The sequence below is a fragment of the Anarrhichthys ocellatus genome, unplaced genomic scaffold, assembly GCF_004355925.1.
Source record: "Anarrhichthys ocellatus isolate YVR2014 unplaced genomic scaffold, GSC_Weel_1.0 scaffold13, whole genome shotgun sequence".
NCBI lineage: Eukaryota > Metazoa > Chordata > Actinopteri > Perciformes > Anarhichadidae > Anarrhichthys > Anarrhichthys ocellatus.
In genome coordinates this window covers 796,476-810,794 of record NW_022280043.1, presented here as the reverse complement: position 1 = coordinate 810,794, position 14,319 = coordinate 796,476, and positions in this window count along the sequence as shown.

The following is a 14,319-nucleotide window of genomic DNA, read 5'->3' as shown; positions in this document are numbered from 1 at the left end:
TCCTCGGTATCAGGGAGAGGGAGCAAGAGGAGGACGTTAAGCATGACGGGGGAAAGTCGTGATAGCGGGTTTGTAATGGTTCATGCTGGTGATAATAACCTCTAAATGTAGGTGCTGTTGGTTATACATCTGCTGATACTCCTCTTATAAGTAACAATGTTGTAGGATCATAAAGCAGGGGAACAGATAGAGCTGAACGAAAAAATAAAGTGTCAATATTCATCACTGAAGGGATATTGCCGAGTGTAATTTCAGAGACATGAAAATATACGTGTCCCTGCTCACAAAGACTGGATAAACATGATGTTCCAATAAAGAAGTGCTATCATATCAGAACACCCAAACAGCCCTGCCCTCTGAAAAGCTGACAGCTGGTTTAGGCCCTCAATTGTTCCAGGGCAAAAGAGCTTTAATCTAGTTTGGAGGGCCATAATGAAATGTTCTGTTCATAAGGCCTGTAACCATATTAGGAGGAGGGAAACTTGATATTGAGGTGGCCTCCATGGCAACAGTGCCGGGGACTGTGATCCCAATGTTTGGGAGGATTTGGGAACAGATTTGTCGGGCTTGAGGGGAGATGACAATGTGGATGGGGGGATGTTGAAGGAGTTGCATTTGCACAGTGAAAATCCTTTTGGAAATAGAGTTTCAATTCCTCCTCTGATCTTTTGGCTTTTCCACACATCATCCTTGCTGTTGAGAGTCGGTGGTATCATATTACACACAAGATGTGTGTTTTATACGGTAGAAATAATATGAGAATATCGGTAGTAGTTTCTTATTAGGATTTCGCCAAGATGATTAGTTGTCATCCACAACAACACAGAGTCAAAATGCCAAAGCTGCGGACATTTTTGCCAACTATTTGGCGTTGTGTCAGGGCATTTGTGTAAAGCCAAGGGCAAATCAAATATGTGGATATATCTAAACCCAGGTTACCAACTAGATGGAAATGCATGGATGATCCGCTGTGGCAACCGCTGAAAGGAACAGCCAAAAGAAGAATACATGAAAAAAACAGATCCTACACACAGATTATCACTTTTTACATCGGTTATAACCTGTACCATAATCTACATTCACCACAGCGAACACACTACATGGTTTTGTTCAAAACACGTACAAGAAGGGGGCTCTGCTCCAACAAATTGGTTTTGACATTATTTCCTCTAGAATCTAAATTGTCTAGCTGGCTCAAAGTGTCTTGTGTTTTGAGAAAGGCACTGGTTACACACAGGTGTGGGAAGCTAGTAGTAGCTATAATAGATAGTTGGGTATTAAAAAAAGAAGTGTTAGCTTTTTCAAAAAACACATCAACCTTGGGGATAGTAACATTATTTTCACAAAGGATGTACATAACAACAATTTGGCATTCATGGACCGTGCCATCTCCCCGCAAGAAAGAGGGAGCCTTGAAGTTGAGGTGTACAGAAAGCCCACCTACACAACCCAGTACCACCTGTTTGATTCTCACCAGCCACTTGAGCATAACTTGGCCGGGGTTTGAACCTTGCACCACCGAGCACAGAAAACATCTACAAACACTGAGGCTAACACCAAGCAACAGAAGCACTTCCAACAGGCTGTGGTTACCTGAGTCTTTGTTGAAACCCAAACATCCCTGATGTGGCGGCTGTCTTTGAAAAGTAGCAGAGGATTTGTGCAAAGAAAAACATTCTGGTATTTTCCAAACTTGGCAACACACTAAGGCAGCGCATAGTTCACTCAAAGGACCGGATACCTATATCAGCAGAGCAACATATGCAGTGAAGTGCAGTAGGGAGTGTACAGATATGTTGGCACAACCATACAACCCACCTCAAAGGCACGGCACAACATAGAAGAGTCAGCAGATCGGGTCAGGACTCCATCGCACATTTCAGTTCTGAGTAACTAAAGCTATCGTAGACAGAGAATCGGTGGTCTTAAAAAAGTGGACAAAGAGGTCAGTTAAATAGATTTAATAACTATTCCTAATACTAATCACTAACTTAATCTGGAAAGTAAACAACAGTTTTTGAGGTAAATATTTACATTTTTCAATGATTAAAATATGTAATTTAATTCAAAATAGAGTTTGTTCATCACGACATTACAAGGGGGATATCCCCCCGAACCCATGTACTGATGTCAAGGCCTATTCCAAAAAGTCGAGAAATCCTATACATTCAAAAATATATATTTTTAAAACTTTCCTCTGTCTTTATAATTCAAGCAATGACTAGAACACCTCGTCTTCGTAGCTGTAGCTGGATGCCCCTATTTCAGGTTAGAGCAACAGTCCCGCAAAATGTCTCGTCCCTGACTATTAGACCTATTTCAGGCTATCAGCTACTTACAACGCCAAGTAGATTCACTCTAATTTAAAGTATTTAATCATGTAACTTACATTTTTCTTAGTTTTCAGTCTTGAAAAAAATCATACAGCGTAGAGTTGAAACTAAAATCAAATCAAACCCACTGAGCATAGTCAGGCAGAATGTTTTCACTTTTAATCAAATTTGCTAGTTTATGTTGTAGACAACTCACTGGGTGTAGATCAGCTCACCTGTGTATGATAGTTTATTAAGATTCTTCATGTCCATACAAGTATACAATTTCCATCTAAAGAAGAGTCAATCTCTCCGAGAATATGGGTTAGGGTGAACAAAGTGTATTTTTTCACATTTAACATCACAACAACTTTCTTTATTTCCACCTGTTAGAATGTGCAACATGTAGCACTTTAAGCCTGCAATATTTGTATCTACTTCTTTAAAAATAAGTCGTCAATATGAAGTTAAACTTCCATAACACTACAGGGAAAAGATAAAATGGACGGCAGTTCAATCTGGGCTCAGGTCTGGCCTCTTGGGGTTACAGCATGGCATCGACACAGCTCACACACAGATTCGTTCTTATGTTAGTTTGCCTCACACTTCAACTCTGGTCACGTTGCCTTGGCAACTTGCCCAGAAACAACAGTATATCACTGTAGCTGGAGAAAGAAAATTCTACCCCAAATTCAGACTTATTGCCGCACTCTTGTGATAGCCAATGTAGTTACTGATTTATAACACTATACTTCTGGGACACAATGAATGGGCAGAGCACGGAGGTGACAGGCACATCGCACATGATGAGTAAGGGGATAAAGGAAATCCTTGTCCGTGTGTGCATGCATAAACACATATGGCAGAGGATGCACAAGCACACACACACACACAATCTGATAAATATGTATGCAGTGAACAAGCAAATCCTCAGTGACCTGACCTTTAATTCTGCCTGTTTGTCTGTGTTCACAACAAGTTCGCAAGTGGCTGTTCAGAAAATATGTGCAGGAAGTTAATAATGGCACAGTATGCCACTCCTCCGTCTGTACCCACCTGAGTCTCGTTCATGAGAAGAAATCAAGTGTCATCATCCACGTCTTCCATTGGCTCCGTTCCTCTGGGTATTCTGCTCCCTGCCTGTCGCCATGGAGAAACGTCGCAGCTCAAGTACACGCTACCTGTTTGGTTGGTGTTATATTGGTCCGCTGAGGACTAGACACCAGGATTGAGCCGCATTTGCATTTTAATTTTATATTCCGCGCCATAGCTTTCACATTTTTTAACTACTTTGTGCTTGTTTAATGGTCCTTGGTGAAATGAATGCACAAGTTAATAATAAACAAAGGATTTCATTATGCAAATACAGACCCGAGTCAGGCCCGAGACTTATAAAAATGTTTGTGTGGATGTTTGCTGATTTCTTCGCTGAGGAAGAATGCGGGACACAATTATTGGATTACCTGCAGTCAACAGCTGGATAGGATACAGATGCTGCAGCGCATGTATTTTACACCTAGATAGTTCTATTACACAGTGTTTTATATTTATCTGGTGTGTGTCACAAAACACTCAAAGGGTCTTTCTTTGTTCAGATACCATTCAAGTAAGTCTATATGCAAACCTAATTGGGGAGCTAACCATCTGGAGGGTAAAATGATCCTTGTAATACTCTACATCTGCTGCCTGGTGAGGGCTGTCAACACTCAAAAATTGTGATTCGTTTTGCATCTTTTCTGAGGCACTTTTGAAGTCTTTGTTCTTTAACATATAGTCAATGTTTTAGCATCCTGATGACGCACAACAAATATTATAAGAATAGTTGACAGTTATTAATTCTAAGCAACTGTTTTCTTTTTTTGTAAATGCTGCATTGGCAGACATGTCTGTTTTAGGTCAAACAGCTAAAATGCAGGGGATGGAGGGTTGAACAAAATGTTATGTACTGAGCTCACCCTGGCAACAGTGACCTGAGGAATGGGCAGCTATTTATTTTGAGATAATTAAAGGCAATCCACCCTCAAATGAAACATTTCACACCACTCTATCGCAGTCAAAGCACCACTGTGCTGAGGCCAAATCTAACACGATAAATGCTTTGCAAAAGCAGTCGGTTTTTAGCTGCAGAATGATGCAACAGAGAGGACAGTGTGCTTCTGTCAACTTGCTTTGGTCCTTTTCACAGCAAATTAGAAAAAAGTATCCTCCTCTGCACTGCAGCCCAATCCGTTTGTTATAATGAGAGCTTTCTGAAAGGAACGGAGCTGAAAGAAGGGTTGGTAGAACTTGAATTATCTCTCAGACTGGTAGCTAAGCACAGTGGGGAGTGCTCAACCTTTTGTCCTCTTGACTATATAAAGATACGTCCATTAACTTCTGAATTAAGTTTCACAGCTCACTGTATCGGTAGCTATACATAACTGGTCTACAGTACGAAATACCCGCTGGCAATCAGGAGTTCTCGTCTACCTAGTGCTCTGTTATGCTAAAGTCAAACACTGACTCAATATGCAATATACAAGTTTCCAGGATGCAAGCCATGACACACGCTGCACACACACATCACCAAGGTTAATATTGTTGACAATAAGGCCATTGGTATGTTTACCATGTTCACCACCTCTTACTTTAGCGTGTTGGCATGCTAACATTTGCTAATCCGAACTCAACACAAAGTATAACTTCATTTGTTTGCAGGTAGTTGGTTTTATAGACTAACAAAGTAGCCTCATGGTGGCGATGGAGGAAAAGTGGGGGACTATTAATCAATTAAAATGGTAGTACGTTTTAATTTGAACTGACTGACCTACAGCCATAGCTATTCCTAAAGGGTGCCATGCCATCATTCCGACAACCCGATTATTCCGAAACTTGAAAGCCTTTTTGTCCAACAGCCCATTATCCTGAAAACAAATGCCCATTGCTCTGACAATGCACACTCTTCCTGCAACAAACAGAAACACATGGCTAATTATTATGCAGAATGATGTCATCAGACCTTCTCAGGTGAGATATTTTTTCCAGCCCTCCTCTGCCTCTGATGGGCCAACCCTGATATTCTTACCCTATCCAATCTCACTCCTCATGCCTAAACCTAACCAACCCAACCAATGAAGGCAACGAGTACTGGCCAGCCAGAGGCAGAGTAGGGAGGGTCATGCCTTTGCCATAGTAGGGAAACTAATAATCGGGAAGTCCAATGACCTCATTCTGCATAGCAATTAGCCATGTGCTTCTGTTTGTTGCAGGAAGAGTATGTATTTCCAGAGAAATGGGCCTTTGGATAACAGGATGTTGGACACATGGGCTTTTGGTTCACTAGGACATTTTTTGGACTACTGGGGTTTTGGAATACCTGTCGGAACAATGGGCTGCCAGTCTGGCCTCACTGCTAGCAAGGGAATGTGACACATGATGTGCGACCAGGAGAGCCGGCTAACAGCTCAGGCTGTTGCTCATAGAAAATATTTCTCTGTAGAAACCTTATTTGTTATCACAGTCTGAGCTGTGAAAAACTCAGTCTGAAATAACATGGCCATAGAAAACAGTGACACAAGTAGGATTCATAAAGAGCAGGAAACAAGATGAGCCCTCAGTGACAGTAATAATCAAACGTCAAAGTGTAAAGAAATGCCAAGCATAACTTCAACTTGCCTGCCTCTTAATTTAACAATCCTCCCAAAGGTCACATTTGTTTGGGCTTTTCATCTGTTAAATGTCACATACCAGGATGTTTTAGCATTCCTTCTTTGCATGCAATGCCATTTTGACTCAAAGAAAGCTTAACTACCTGGGAGGAATATCACATATGGTCGTATAAAAGTAAACACCTGCTAATGGAGGTATATTGCCCTCAGCTTTTATTTACTGAGTCACCGAGGTGTGGGTGACTGCTGTTAGTCTGGGTTGATGTGAGATACAATATGTGGGAAGTTTCTTTGCAGTTCGTCTTTGATATTTCTACCTTCAACAGAGTCTGTCCACATTTAGTCCCCTCCAGCTGGTCATACATCTGTGCACACTCCGAAGCTTCTGAAAATTTGCAAAAAAATGTAGCAATTTAGTTTGTGATACTCCGGAGTTCCCTTTTACTAAAATAATCATTCTCCTACTTTTCTTCCATCTACAGTGACTAAAAAACAGGATGGACACTGGAGGGTGTTGGTGCTTCAGTCAATGATGCTTCAGTGGGATGGATACTTGCTGTCATGGAGGTTTAAACCAAGCCTTCCGTCTCAAATTCACACTCCTCCTGTTAAAAGATGATGTCCCTCACCACCATGCCACTCTACTTCCCTCTCTATAAAAGAGGCTTTTCTGTCAACAGAGCACATCAAACCATCTCTCAACATTTCTTTGATTCTGCCACGCCACTTTCACCCCTTCATTTTCTTTCCAATTTCCTCAACACATGACCTTCTTCCGTGGCACTCTTCTTTTTTTTTAAGTCTATCAATCCTTCTATTGCCACCTGAGCTAAAATTGCTTTCCTTACCGTCTGTAATAAGTAGTGCGTCAGTGATTTGTGTCTGACCCGCCACCTGAATCCCCTCCTGGTTGATATTAAAGAGAAACGGCTTTTCAAAAAATAGAGCCTGCAACTCGGAGATAAATAACAGAACTGTAAAGATTTCAAAATGATTCAGTAATGTTGAAATAACCACATTGGTTAAAGGAAACTTGACTCAAATTGTATTATAAAAGCATTAAGAAGTGACATAAAGACACAAGAGCAGCCCTGAGACTGGGCATGTGGACAGAAATGAGTTCCTGTCAATCACAAATATCTCTCTTTGCTCAGTATGCTTGGGCTTCTTTTCTGTTTATCCTGGGTTTTTTGGCAGAAGACAGACTCATTAAGTCGGTCACAATGTGTCCCATGTGTTTCCAAGCCAGCAAGTTTCCATTGTCCTCATTCCACAAGTCACGTGAAGAGATTTGCATTTAATGGGCCACCCTATTTGAACCAACACTGGTTCACATTTACTGGTCATGTAATCACTGCATCTTAAAATAGTGAGGTCAGCTAAAGAAAGTGAATCACAGATTCAAACATGTGCAGTGCATTACATTGTATTATTGAATAGTACTATTTAAATGCTAATGTTATTTTGTTATAAAAAAAAATCCCCCCAAGACACCAAAACTGTCTATCTGGTCACTGGGGCCTGATATGACATATGCCCCTGTGCAACAGAAACATGTTGTTCAAACATGTTTTTATTGAGCAGTTTTGTTCATTATAAAAACGATTCAGTCGTGACCAAGTTTGACAATTATAAAGTCAAAGGACAATTAGTCAGAGAAAACATAGCAACAGTAATAACAGCAAATACCACTGGGGAGGGTCTATAATCTCACCCTTTCTTTCACCTTAACCCACCCAAATTTCACATTTTTATCAATCTGTGAAATATAACAAAGGTGGAAAATTAAGATTCTTTTGTACCTTCAAGCTGAAAGGTGCTGAATGCGGGTTTGTCAAATTCTATCAACATATTTTTGATCGTTTGTTTTTCAAAGCATCTCCTCTATGAGGTGTTAGAAATAATCTTCCAGCCATATTCTAATGTTAAGGACAGAAGTGACCTTTCAATAAGTAGGAATTACTTCTTTTTGCTTTTTTCAGTCAAAAAAGCCATCTGAAGGATGAGAATCCTTTATCAACAGCAAGTCATAAACTGTAGATAGGTTACACGTTTTCTACAAGTGCTGTTAAAGACTACTAAAAATACTACTTGAGAGGTCATATTTTCTTTTTGGTTACTAGTGCAGTGCCCGTTTAGTAATGATACTTTAATATATTCCTTACTTGGTCCACCGGATGTGCTGCCTGCAGCTTTGTCGAGAACTGCTCATCACTCTTTGACTCCAGGGAAGTGAAGAAGAGTTTGGTTGTAAAGTTAGTGAATCCAGCATCCAGCAGCAAAAGTAAACTGCACTCAATGAGTTGTGCCGCTGCTGATGACATGATGTTCACTTATTATTCAAGTTTAATATTGAATGTGTCTCGTGTGTAAATTTGACCAACTTTCATACAACACGTCCTCCGGTCCTCAGCAATACACCCATCGAGTGTGAAGTATCGGATGAACAGTGCTCGAGGTATGCAAAGGTCTCACACACACACACACACACACAGTTAGATGATGCACCAAATTTGTCACAGTCACTCAGACATCACATCCTCATGTCCACCAAATGTAGTTGCAATAGCTCAAAGAGAGAAGTTGTTGACCAAATTTGGTGGCGGTCGCTCAAAATTTGAGTAAGGAGTAGCAAAAAAACTGATTTGGACACAATTTAGTTTCTGAAAATTATGTTTTAACTTCGACGCCCCAGCAATACACCCACCAGGGTGAAGTAGATCAGATGAACGGTTGTAGAGACAAGCAAAGGAAACAACCACATTCACACATACACACATACACGCATACACGCATTCATACATACATACATACATGCATACATGCATGCATGCATGTATGTATGTATGCATGCATGCGTGTATGTATGTATGCATGTATGTATGTCTGTATGTATGTGTGTATGCATGCGTGTATGTATGTATGCGTGTATGTATGTATGCGTGCATACATACATACATGCATGCATGCATGTGTGTATGTATGTGTGTATGCATGCGTGTATGTATGTATGCGTGTATGTATGTATGCGTGCATACATACATACATACATGCATGCATGCATGTGTGTATGTATGCGTGCATACATACATACATACATGCATGCATGCATGTGTGTATGTATGCGTGCATACATACATACATGCATGCATGCATGTGTGTATGTATGCATGCATGTATGTATGTGTGTATGTATGCATGTGTGTATGTATGCATGCATGTATGTATGTGTGTATGTATGCATGTGTGTATGTATGTATGCATGCATACATACACGCATGCATGCATACATACACGCACGCATGCATGCATACATACACGCATGCACGCATGCATACACACATGCACGCATGCATACACACATGCACGCATGCATACACACATGCACGCATACACACATGCATGCATACACACATGCATGCATGCATACATACACGCATACATACATGCATGCATACACACATGCACGCATGCATACACACATGCACGCATACACACATGCATGCATACACACATGCATGCATGCATACATACACGCATACATACATGCATGCATACATACACGCATACATACATGCATGCATACATACACGCATACATACATGCATGCATACATACACACATACATACACACATACATACAGACATACATACATGTATACAGACAGAGATTCCTTGCTTTTATAATTAAAATGCAAAAGTGGCAAAGGTTTAGTTAATGTACAGACCTTCTACAGAGCGTTACCCAGCTTGTTCCATGTAGTGAATGTCTTATCAATCGTACTGTAGAGTAAATTAAACTAAAATTATTGGCCAAAAGACGGACTAAAGAAAATGTATTAAGATTAATATAAAATTTACAGAACTCTATGTGTAACAGAGTTTGTACAATGTGTGATATCACTTGTCATAATTGGCCATAACTTGTATTAAACCATTCATCCATTATGGATCCATAACTTCATACGTTCATATAGGTTTATAGGCTCACAGCGCCCTCTCCCAGTAGGTAAATGCCACTGGTAATTGTGAAACTTTGCCAGTTCATTAGAGGTGTGATTGAGATGGGTTGCTAAGCTCAGCACTGTAGCAGATCTTTGTACAGTTGGACTTAAATTGGAGTGGTCTCAGCCCAGGAGCCCTGTTGTGGAGCAGAGGTTAGTGGAGGTTACAGCTCGCTGTTTTCTTTCTTCATAATGTCTCCATACAACATCTAGACCACCCTCTTTAATGTACATTAATTAGGTGCCTTCAGTAAAGTACTAGAAAGGGGCATAGCATGGCTGAAATGACAAAACAGGACAAACTAACAATCCATATATACGTATATATAACAGTTTTCCTCTACAATAAATTGGGTGCTTTACAAATCATTTGAACATGTTCATGCTGTGCATCAAGGTTAGTGCTTGTTCTTTTGGTCCAGATAACATAAATACACGGGAGAGTTCATATTAAGTTAAGTTCTTTGGTTTGAGGTTTTCTAGCTTGTTGCACTTGACTTTCTTTCGTGAAAAAAAAACGTATTCAAATTGCTGTCTTCCATGTTGGTCTGCTTTTGATTCACTACAGAGATACCTGAATCGGCAAAGCATCGCTCACTAAATCACTCTGATGGCTTACAAAAAGTCAGCAGAGGTGTGGGAAAAACAATTTACAGAGGTAGGAAGCTGAGGCAGATAGTTGCTCCTATCGGAAAGATAAAGCTAGGGGAGGCTGCAGAGCTCATCAGAGACAGAGAGAGAGAGAAAAGATTGAATACCCAATGCACCAGAAAAATTGGACACTTTCTATCCACCATTCTGGGGTCTAAAAACACAGACTCCCCCAGGAGGAGCCGGAGGATAAGAGGATGGTGGAGCTGCTCAACATGGCTTGAGAATCAGGTGGCGCGGCTTGGACTTGCGGGTGGGTTGCACTCGAGCACAACAGATGGTGTTAAGTGTTGACTGTTGAGAAACAGATGAAGCAGTAAACTCATTAAGCCTGGCTCGTGGGTCAGGAGCACCATGCCAAGAATGAGAGAGAACGCCCACCCTAAACCAAAAATCTGTCGGGGGAAAACCATTTGAAATCAGTGAGTGTTGAACTCCATGTTGCTACAATATTATTCAAACTTTGCAGTTAACAAAGTATCATTCCAGAGTTTTGCAATAAATACCACAACTCAAGGATTATTGAATCTATGTAAGCATTACTGTCAAAGTGGCATTTTTCAACTTTCTCCCTCCCTCTCTGACATTTTCACATGGGCCTGCACACTAATCACTATGCATTACTATGCTCCAATCCCCCAAACATCATGAAGCTTTCACAGACTCAGTTGAACTTGCAGGATAGCAATGCCATACTAACCAGAACACAATACAAGCTTGACCTGGGTTAATTAAACCAGCAAAATGCTCTGTGTTGCTACACATCATATATGTGGCAAGCCGTCTGTAAGCTTATGCAATATCAAGCAGCCACGTTCTTTGCACAACTAAAGCAATTCTTCATTGCATGCAAATAACAACGACCTTGGTTCGAGATGCAAAGCGCCACATGCTGATCACCACATGAGAAATAAATGCCGCACAATGTCCTTCCCTGAGAGCGTCTTAATGAAATGACTCATCTTTGTGGAAACACGTTTAAACCGCCAGAAAGACTTTTGCGTCTCAGGACACTGCAAACTGTCATTAAAGTTATGCGATTCGTGTTTGGCGTCAATCCTGAAATCCCTCCTCTTATCATCCATTTCTCATGCTGGCTTCCAAAAACACTCTTCCTCCAATCCTCCAATCCAGAGTCAGGTTTGAGCTGTTGCCCTCCTCTATTCCCTTACCTCCCTCAGCCATCTGTCACAGGAGGGTCCATGCTGCCAAGCATCTCCCTTGAAAATATTTTAAAGCTAAAACGGGCTCACACTCAACGTTTTTCTGGTTAAACTTGTTCTTGTAGTCCTCGATCATTTGCAACACTTATTTCCATTCTGTCATGTTAGTGACTGCAGCATGGCAGTGCTGTTTTTTAGCTTCCATTGCTGCTGAAGTGAGTAAATCTTGAATTATACCGCCCTTACGCACAGATATTTGTATTGGAAAGAACATGAAATAGAACAGTCTGAAATACTGCCCTAAAAGGCAAAATACAGTAACTACATATTTTCTCAAAACTGAGTACAGAAGAGAAGTGATCATTTCTATCAAAGCAGATTTTTATTTTTCCAGTAACTACAAAAGTGAGCTAAAAATAAAGTTCAAGCTTGGCCTGTGATATGATGTGGCTTGGAAGTCTCTGCACCGTAGAACCAACCGTCACGCTTCACGCTTTATCTGCCACAGAGAAACATCTGACTAAACAACAAGAGAGCCGGTCGCAAGTGAAAGCAACCTGTTGAGATAGCCACATAGCCTCAGCGAAAGCTGAAAAATAAATGTACTCATTGATCATTCCATTTTATCTTGACATGAAGAAAATATATTTTGATGAACTGACATCTTTGTAATTCAGTTACTACATCCAAACACGATGGAGAGAAAAAAGAGACCTGGCTAAACTTTTGCTGAGGGTACTTAGCTTAGATATCAGTGACTGCCATCTCAGCATTTGACTGAATTAGGATTTGGTGAGGTTAAGCAACCTTAAAATCACATATTCAAATATACTAAATTGTAAAGTAATTCATGATATTTCTTTATGATATAGTTATAGAAGATGGACAGACACCTGAAACAGAGATGCATTTCATTTCTATGCAATGTTAATAATCAAAATAAACTTTATTTTCTTTCTTTACAAATATAAAATTGACAAGAAAGCTGAAAGAACGCTTGTGAGATACTGCATTTTGCCATTGAATCCTATGAATGTTCTTCGCAAGCAGAGTGCAGCAGCATTATTCAGATAAAACAATCAGCTGAAAATGCAGACGTTAAAACCTTTATATCTGTTCTGCAGTTTGCAGCCAACTTCTTTTCCTCAGCTTTCACTGCTCTCTGTCGGGCGAACTCCAGACTGTGGGTGTGTTTCAGCATAGTATGTTTTTAACATACATCCAAACACAGATAAACATATAGTTGAATACAAAGTCATTTAGTTTAGTCAACATTGTATGACAAGTTTTGAAGGACATGTCATTTTTACATGCTTTTCAATGCAGAGGCCCTGATTCGTGACCTTCTTCATTTGGATACACATTTGCATTGCGATTCCAATTTCGCACTGAGCTATCACATAAGATGTGAAACTGCAAGACTTATTGAACCGTGGATATGAGTGCTCGGGGGCTTGTTATCTGAATGATGTATTGATTCCTGTTGCGCCTTTATACTTCAGCTCTGTGTTTCCTGTCACACCTTGTGAAGATGGAAAAAATGATTAGCATATGTAAAATGAAAACAGGACAGACATGCCAATGAAAAATTATTCCCATGTGGAGCATTTCATGGAGGATGGATTAAAAGCACAGACAGATGCTTAGCCATGTCCCTTTTGTTGTGCATTTTTTCTCACAAAGTGGCTGCCACTGAGGATTAAAGTCAAAAACGGAGAATATTTGTTGTTTTGAAGCATTTAGGAGCAAAACATAATTTACAGCCCTGTTTGTGATACATCCCTATCAGAATATGCAGCTGCAAATTCAGTTTTTATTTTGATTGTTGTGTGTATTCAGATAACATTTTTGATATTTGGCTGGCAGCCCACAGTGCACTGTATTTTGTGACAACAAATGCGCCATGTTTTTGCCTATGATTATTACAACCCTGTGAAAGCCCCCAAATAGCACGCTGCTCCAGGAATAAAAGTTTGTAGAAATCCTCCTTGACCTTTGCCAGAATGCTTTAAGGTAGGCCTTTAAAAGCTTTGACATGTTATTGTCCCAGAGATACAAACTAGCACTTGATTAAATATTCTGTTTAAATTCCCCTGCGTTATCATTAATGGACCCCTTCTCCTTATCACGTCATGCCAGTCCCCTCTATAAATATTTACCCCAGAAAGTTGTGCCTGCAGAAGAATACCAATTCTATGTCAGCAGACCTTCACGCCGAGGGGGAAGAAGTGTGTGGCACGCCGCTGAGTATTGGATTAACAGCAAGTAAATGAATACAGCATCTGTTCTTCTCATTCACTTGGTTTTAATATGTTTATATTCTCGGTATTTGTGTTTCAACTACACTCCAATCTGTGCTGATATATGTTATCGTTTGAGAGTTTTTGGGCAGTGGCCATCGGTGTGATAGTCTGAACTACACCACAATTTAAATATTTACAATGTCCAGATTTCATCATCTAAAACACTATTGACAAAGACTGTTATTGCCAAAGCTGTAGACTTCTGACATTTGCCTTTTTTTTTTAATCGAAATAAGTAG